The following is a 7893-nucleotide window of genomic DNA, read 5'->3' on the forward strand; positions in this document are numbered from 1 at the left end:
TCCAGATGCCTCCCCTTCCACTGTAGAGATGTAATATGAACCACAGGGTGATCCAATTGTAGGTGATATCCCTTAACAGAGAACCTTCAAGGTCATTGCTATCACGATCCCATTATATAGGTGAGGAAATAAAACCTCAGAGAAGGAAAGCCGCTTGCCTGAAATCAGGTGGGTAGGAAAATGGCAGAGTTGAGATTCAAATCTACTGTGTGTGTGATTCCACCGCTCTTAACCACACCACTCTAGATCGGGAGACCCAGTAGCTCATTCCCAAATGCATTCACGTGGCCTCTGTTCTTTAGGTAACTTTTTCAGTACATTTTCTCGTTGATTTCCTTCTCTGACGATGAAGTGTAAAAGGATTTTTAAAAAGGGAAAAACAAATAAAAACAGCCCTCTCTATAGCCAGGAAGAGGTAAAAACTTCTACCTGGAAAAAATAACTCAGAAAGGAAAAAATACTGAGTATAAAATCATTCCCCAAGTAGCCTTAGCTTTTCCCATGGGTTCTTTTACAAAGTGACAAGCATTTCCATTTTCACCTTATATTTTTGCCTACCTTAGCAAGAAATATTTTGCTTGATACATAACTTTTGATAAGGGAAGATTAATCAAAATTTAAAAAGCTATAATATTTCATATATTTGAATGAATTTTAGGATGGAAGTTAAACAGAACAATAGGAGTATTCATATTATAATCACCATTTTTCATGATCTAATTTTAAGATTTTGTTAGAAGCTGAGAATAGAACCCACACAAACATTGTTAGTGAAAGGTACTAATAGCAAAAATTCCTCAGAGCCATGAAGATTAGTCTTTGCTGTAAGTTAGGATAATATTATGTTCGAAGAGTTCTGACTTTAGTATTATGTAAGCTGTTTTCTTAATACATATCTACCCTCTGCCTAGGTGATATTCACGAATAAGGCATAGATAATGCATTTAGTAACACTGAGCTGAATCATGCAAAACATAATTTGTGTGCAATTTTGGGGAGTGTAAAATAAAAGTTGTTTTAAATGCCAAAAAAAATCCGTAAAAATAAAGCATTCTAATCAGAGAAAACATTCAAAAGCTTGTGTCATAAAGGAAAACAATTTACTTGTGCCGGTACCCTTAATAAGTGCCCCAGAGCGTTCCAGTGCTGTTACATTCTCTAATGATATTACAGTATGTGGCACATCTCATCTAATCTGTTAGTAAAATCCTAAAGTCACTTATGTCAGTCTCTAATGCAAGCCAAATGAGTCTTTCCAGTAATAAGAAGCTTCGCAGAATTAGTTTTCGTTTTGCAGAAAATTGCCATTGGGGCTGGCACTTTTATCTAAAAATTTCACTCGTGCATAAGCAAAAAACTCATATATTATTTGGTTACATTCCATCAGTATGAGAAATAACATTGTGAGAATTCTATGCATGCTAATGATATATAGAAATCCACCTGCTTTCAGATAAAATGAGTTTAATTTTCTGTTGCCCACTGCCTGGTTGGCCTTTCATAAATTACTTATGCACAGCTATTATTAAAATAGAGGGAAAGCAAATTAGAAAGTCCTCCTATCTCTCTACTGGATTTAGCCAAGGCAGGGCTGTGACAGCTAGAGTCAGCGTTTTTGAAAAAATTCTGCTCTCTTGAAAAATTTTGCATCTCTATACAATTCTATACCACTGTTGTAAACGTTCTGACCTGCCTTCTTACCAAATTAACCTAAATCCTTTCTATTTTTCAACATTAATGGAATCCTCTAGAGTCCTGCTGATATATATTAAAATATATTTATTGGTTAATTTGAATTCCAGCATTTTGTGCCTCATTTCCAGCACTCCTGTTATATCTGAACAGCTTTGAGCTTTAGCATTAAAAATTTACAAATTAAGATACATACAGTACATCTTACAATTATCAGATCAAAATAACTTAACTTTTATTGGAGTATAGGATGGCAAATTTAACTTTCTGGTAAAACAGAAAATGAAGACAGTGTGAAAGAGTTAATTGGATTTCAAAGGATGTTTTCTAGCTGATGGAAGGTGGTCTTTATTGGTCAATGAATACTTGACCTTTTGATTTTAAGGACAGGTGAAAAGTTGTTTATTTCTAAAGGATTTTTCCGTCCAAAGTTCCCAATCACTTAAGACTAATTTCTGTTAATTATATTGCTTTGTGCAGTTACGATCACAGATTTCCTAGAATGTATCAGGTGACCATGTCTTTGAAGGCTGAGTAAGCATTGATGAGACTCTACCCTTGCAATGCTATGATGTTAAAAGAGCTATCAAAATGCTGTTTGAAAAGCAACTTCAACTGCAGTTCATAATGAAAAAGACAAAATAAAGAACCCTTCAAGCCATTTCCTAAAATCTCAATATAAAGAGATCTTTTTTTAAGACAATTGCATCCTGTGTCAGGAAGGATGGTTACATTACAAAAGCAGTGTTTTAACCTAATTCTGGAAAATAAAACATGCTTATTAGTTTCTGCTGTTAAGATCTTTTTCATAGTGTTTTGATATAAGTTTTGTGCCTAAGTATAGTTTTTAAGAGTAGCTTGGGGGGTGCCTGGGTGGCTCAGTGGGTTAAAGCCTCTGCCTTCAGCTTAGGTCATGATCTCAGGGTCCTGGGATCGAGCCCCACATCGGGCTCTCTGCTTGGCGGGGAGCCTGCTTACTCCCCCTCCCCTCCGCCTGCCTCTCTACCTACTTGTGATCTATCTCTCTGTCAAATAAATAAAATCTTAAAAAGAAAAAAAGAGTATGTATTTGCATTATATGTGTGAGGTAAGAATGGAACTGTTTTTGGAAAGTATGGTGGAATGGGAACGGAGACAAATATCTTTTTTTGTCGTCTGTGCCCGAATCCTACCTAATCGTTTTTTTTTCCTCTTTGGGAGAAATCGTTCAAAGGTAACCAATGAACTTTCACTAATATTCAAAATGAATGCTCAAAAAGAATACCAAGCAAACAAACCTAGCAATACAACTAAAAGACATACAAATGATTTTGAAAATCTGTTGTTGTAAGATACCAGAGGATAATTTCATTTTCGGGTCTGTCCACAGTGGTGTTCAAATAGAATCCTCTCTCCTCCTGATAAAGTTTAGTGATAAAATGTATGGATGTTTGTTCATCCATAAAAATCGATGAAAAATACAGTTTATATATCCAGCATCATTAAACCTAAAGTTCAGTGTGTAATTATATGGTTTTATGATGCCTTTAAAATACAACTATTCTGAAATTTGCAAAGTGAAATTTATTAGTAGAGTTTTGTCAATTGTCTCCAAAAGACAAAATATAGAGTTTAAGATTGGTCAACTCCTTGAACCATGATATGTTAATTCTCTGTTTATAAAATACTTAACTAGCTGAAGCTTCTTAGCTGTCTTGTTTTTACCTCGATACTGGTGGTTTGAACCAAGAAATCCCACGGAAGACAATCAAGAGAGTCATTACTCTCCCCAGGTGTCTGCATAAAGTCTAGCACCTGCATGAAAAGAGAAACATCTATTCCTTCAGACAAGTTTAAGTTGTCAGCATGGTTGACATTGTGTAAACACAGCTTCCTATCTGTTCTAAGGCTTGTACACTGGGAAGAAACAAATTTAAATTGAAAGTAGAAAGTAAATTAAATGATCAGGATAATTGAGACAAAAAGCCAAAATAAAGTATTGCAAATAAGCCGATCACATGTTACTCCTCAAAAACTGTAGCTTGTTTTCCTGTCAGACTGTTTGCTTTAAATTAATTCATCATTTAATTGATCAGTTGTTTCTCTGTAAATTGATTGAAAGGCAGCATGCGTGGGGTTGTACAAAGCTAGGAATTTTTGAATTTGACAGCTAGATTTGAAACTTGGTTAGAGTATTACCTAGTGATGTTTTTCTGGCTAGGTATATAATGTTACTTAAGCCTCGGTTTCTTCATTTATAAAAGTGGGATAATACCTTACTCATAGTTTGTTGGGAGGATTGAATAAGACTATATATGAAAATTATTTACTTTTGAGTATGTAGGTGCTCAATAAACATTAGGCTTACTTTAGTTCATTTAATCAGCTGTAGGTATGGAAGGCTTTTTAGAATGTGCTTCAGATTTTACACATTTCTTTGTTGTATTAGAGGTAAGAGTTCTATGTATAACTTTTCTTTAGTCATTTGTAGGTATGTAAAAATATTTTTGTTGTTGTTGTACTCTTAAGTCCTATATGTTTTTATAGTGTATTGGTATGACCTCCATATATAGCTCCTTTATATGTACATCCATGAATGAAGCAGAGATCTTGTTTCTTAAAAGAGGAAAAGGACTCTGAATATATGAAGAATTTCAATACATTTTTCAACAAGAAAATCCTTAGATATTCATTGTAGAATATTTGGGAATTATAGAACAATATAAGTTAAATGAAAATATTTCCATATTCCAAAGATCTTTGAATATGTTGTCTTTTCAGCTTGCTTCTATACATAAATCTATATATCTTTTTACAAAATTTAGATCATATTGTATTTGCTAAGATTTGATACACATTTAATTTAGGAACATTTGTGGTTCCTTTTGACTTAAATATTTTTATGAGCATAATTTTTAATAATTGCAACATATTCAATTGAACGACATTACAACAATTTATCAAACCATTTGGTATTTTTGAATGCTTAGATTGTTTCTAATTTAACGCTGTTATGTAAATTTATGTAACATAAATAAGAATTTTTTGTTGCTAGTAGGTTTGACCTTTTTAAATGTTTATTGGAATTTGAATTGTCTTCTTTGGTCAATCATCTTTTCTTATCCTTTTATCATTTATTTCTTGGTATACTATCTTTTCCTTACTGACTTATAAGAAGTACTTATATATTAAAATGTAAATCCTTTATCATTTTGCATTTAGTTTTGGCCTTTTAGTATTATAATGTTTTAAACCTTATATGGTTTTACATTTTTTTTTTAAAGATTTTATTTATTTATTTGACAGATAGAGATCACAAGTAGGCAGAGAGGCAGGCAGAGAGGAGGAAGCAGGCTCCCTGCGGAGCAGAGAGCCCGATGTGGGGTTCCATCCCAGGACTCTGGGATCATGACCTGAGCCGAAGGCAGGGGCTTTAACCCACTGAGCCACCCAGGGACCCCTGGTTTTACATTTTTATGGTGAAAAAAAGTCCTTTTTCTATTTATAATATATATTTTAATACTTTATAAATATTACTTCCAAATGTTTTACTTCAGAGAAACATTATTGCTTAAAATTAATTCTTTTTATAATTTTATTTTTTACATTTTATACAAATCCTCTGAAATTAATTTTTGTTTTTATGAAGACGTATGGTGTTAGTTTTGTTTTTTCCATAGAGTAGGCCACTTTTCCTATTTCTTTTTTTCTTTTTTTTTTTTTTTACTTTTTCCTATTTATTGTATTGGATAAATCTCATGGGCTTATGATACTTTTTGACTTACTTCTCAGTTATCTATTAGATCTACTTGTCTGCAAGTATTTCCCCAGTAATACTGTGTTCTTTTATGCAATACAAATCTTAATTATTTTATTATTCTGGCAATAATTATTACAATAAGTGATTATGACAAGGACCAGAATTATCAGTTCAGTCAAATCAAGTCAATTTGTTAGGTAACCTTAGTTAAGCTACATAACCCATTTGGGGTAAATAAAAGGTGAAGGATCTGCAAAATGGGGAGAATAGCACGTGGTGAAAATTATGGTCAAATCCTCCCTAGGTATTTTAAGTCCAATACTTTAGTGACTAATTATGGTGGTCTTATCATGGTTAACAGAGGTTGGTTTAGATAAGGTCCTGTATAAGCTAATTTGGCCCAATAAGACTTGGGAAAAAATTGCATCCTGTTTGATACATATTTCCTCTTCCAAAATTAGTATGATAAGCAAATTCCATAGCTTTAGACTATTTCCAGGAATAACATGTGGTTGTCATCACCAAGTCATTAGATATGAAAATGTTGCTGTCATTATGCATGAGTTAGTGGATCACATATCTCTACCCTACCGCAAAAAATTTTGAGCATGCAGCTTCGATATATTTATTTATTAGATGCATTACTGTATATACATATGTGATAAATAGTCTATATTAGATACATATAATCATGTATATTATTATGTACATTATAACAATTTACAAAATAAGAGCTAGAAGAGATAAATAGGAGATATGTAATTTAAAATCATTTATTTTATTTATGTTACAGAAAACTCATTTTCCTCACTAACGGCACCATCATTATTAAATTTATTTTATAAAAGTATCTGCTGATAACAACCCATTGTCAAATACTTACCATCTTAGAAGAGGTCAACAAATCATGAGCAGTTGTTTCTAAAGTGTCACAACTCTCCTTTACATTCAACTCTTTTTGAAGAAACTACCAGCATACATCTATAATATACCAGGCTTTTCATGCTCATTCCCAACCTACCTCAGATATTGTAAAGATTCTGTTCTTTAAAGTGACATCTGGATATATATTTAGCCTCACACATAAACTGCAATAGGCCAAAATATGCTGCAAGTTTGTGGAAGAATTAGGGCTTTCCTTTTGACCCTCTCTGTTTCTAAAGTCGCTTATTTCCCTCCACCATGACAAACCTTTTGTGTTATGTTGACCAATTTAGGGTGTCAGTCTCGAGTGTATATTAAACACCATTAGGGCTTATTTTATTCCTTTTTAAGATAAAGAGAAATAAAGACTCATTATTTCTCCCCATAGGGCAGTGGATTATCTTAAGTCTTCTTGGTCTGTAAGCATTCTGCTTTGGGATCATTGGTTAGATATCAAGTGTGAGCTGCTATTAAAAATTGACACAGCCTTTATACAAATCTGTTTTTTTTGTTCAAAAGCAGCAATCATGAGATAACATGTTGAAACAGTTGAAAAACAGATCCTAAGCAACAGATTACTCTAGTTGACACACTGTTATGGATGCAATGGCTCTCCTTATTCTGGCCATGGTATTGATTACAAACCTTGTAATCACAGATACAAGCACAAAATAAGAATAGTTTGTGCTACCATGGAAATTGAGGAAAAGCAAGGCTTTGCTTTTTATGGTATCTCTTTTTTTCCTTTTCCTTTTTTATTGTCCTTTCTTGTTAATAAACTAAGGTCTGTTTCTGCAGCCCTTTCTCTCCCTTCCTGATTTGCTGCTTTAAATTGCTTTTGGCCTTGAAACAAGTTAAAAGTGTCTATTAAAGACTAAACTGGTTTGGATTACTGGCAGAATTTCTCATCTATGAACAAACTATAAATTTTACTGCCTGATTGTTAGAATATACATTTTGGTTACCTTTTTTTTTTTTTTTTTTGGTTTTGGGATTGGTGAGGAAGCTACAGACCCATGCTTCAGAATGGGTAAACTGTAACTTAGCACATATCATTTTCTTTTTCTTTTCTTTAAGATTTTATTTACTTATTTGATAGAATCACAAGTAGGCAAAGAGAGGGGTGGGGAGCAGAGAGCCAGATGTGGGGCTCAATCCCAGGACCCTGGGATCATGACCTGAGCCGAAGGCAGAGGCTTAACCCACTGAGGCACTCAGGCACCCCAGCACATAGTATTTTCTGCTTTTGACTTGGTGGTAGTGGATTCCTTCAAACTTGTGTCTGTTCACCATTAAGCCTTAACTCACAAAAGGTAATTATGACCTATTTCTCATTATCCAGCTTCTTAAAAAATTTTTCTCTCAGAATTTGGAATTTGGAATTTGGAAAAACATACAAATATCCTAAGGATGCCAAGAAGGAGTCCTGCACTGAACACTAGTGATCCTGCCTAATTTTTCTTACTCCCTTAATCTAAGACCAAATTACAAAATATTCATTGACCAAGAATTGTTTCTCTTTGACTTTGGGAAATTCA

Source organism: Mustela erminea, chromosome 1 (genome assembly GCF_009829155.1).
Source record: "Mustela erminea isolate mMusErm1 chromosome 1, mMusErm1.Pri, whole genome shotgun sequence".
In the NCBI taxonomy this organism is placed as follows: Eukaryota; Metazoa; Chordata; class Mammalia; order Carnivora; family Mustelidae; genus Mustela; species Mustela erminea.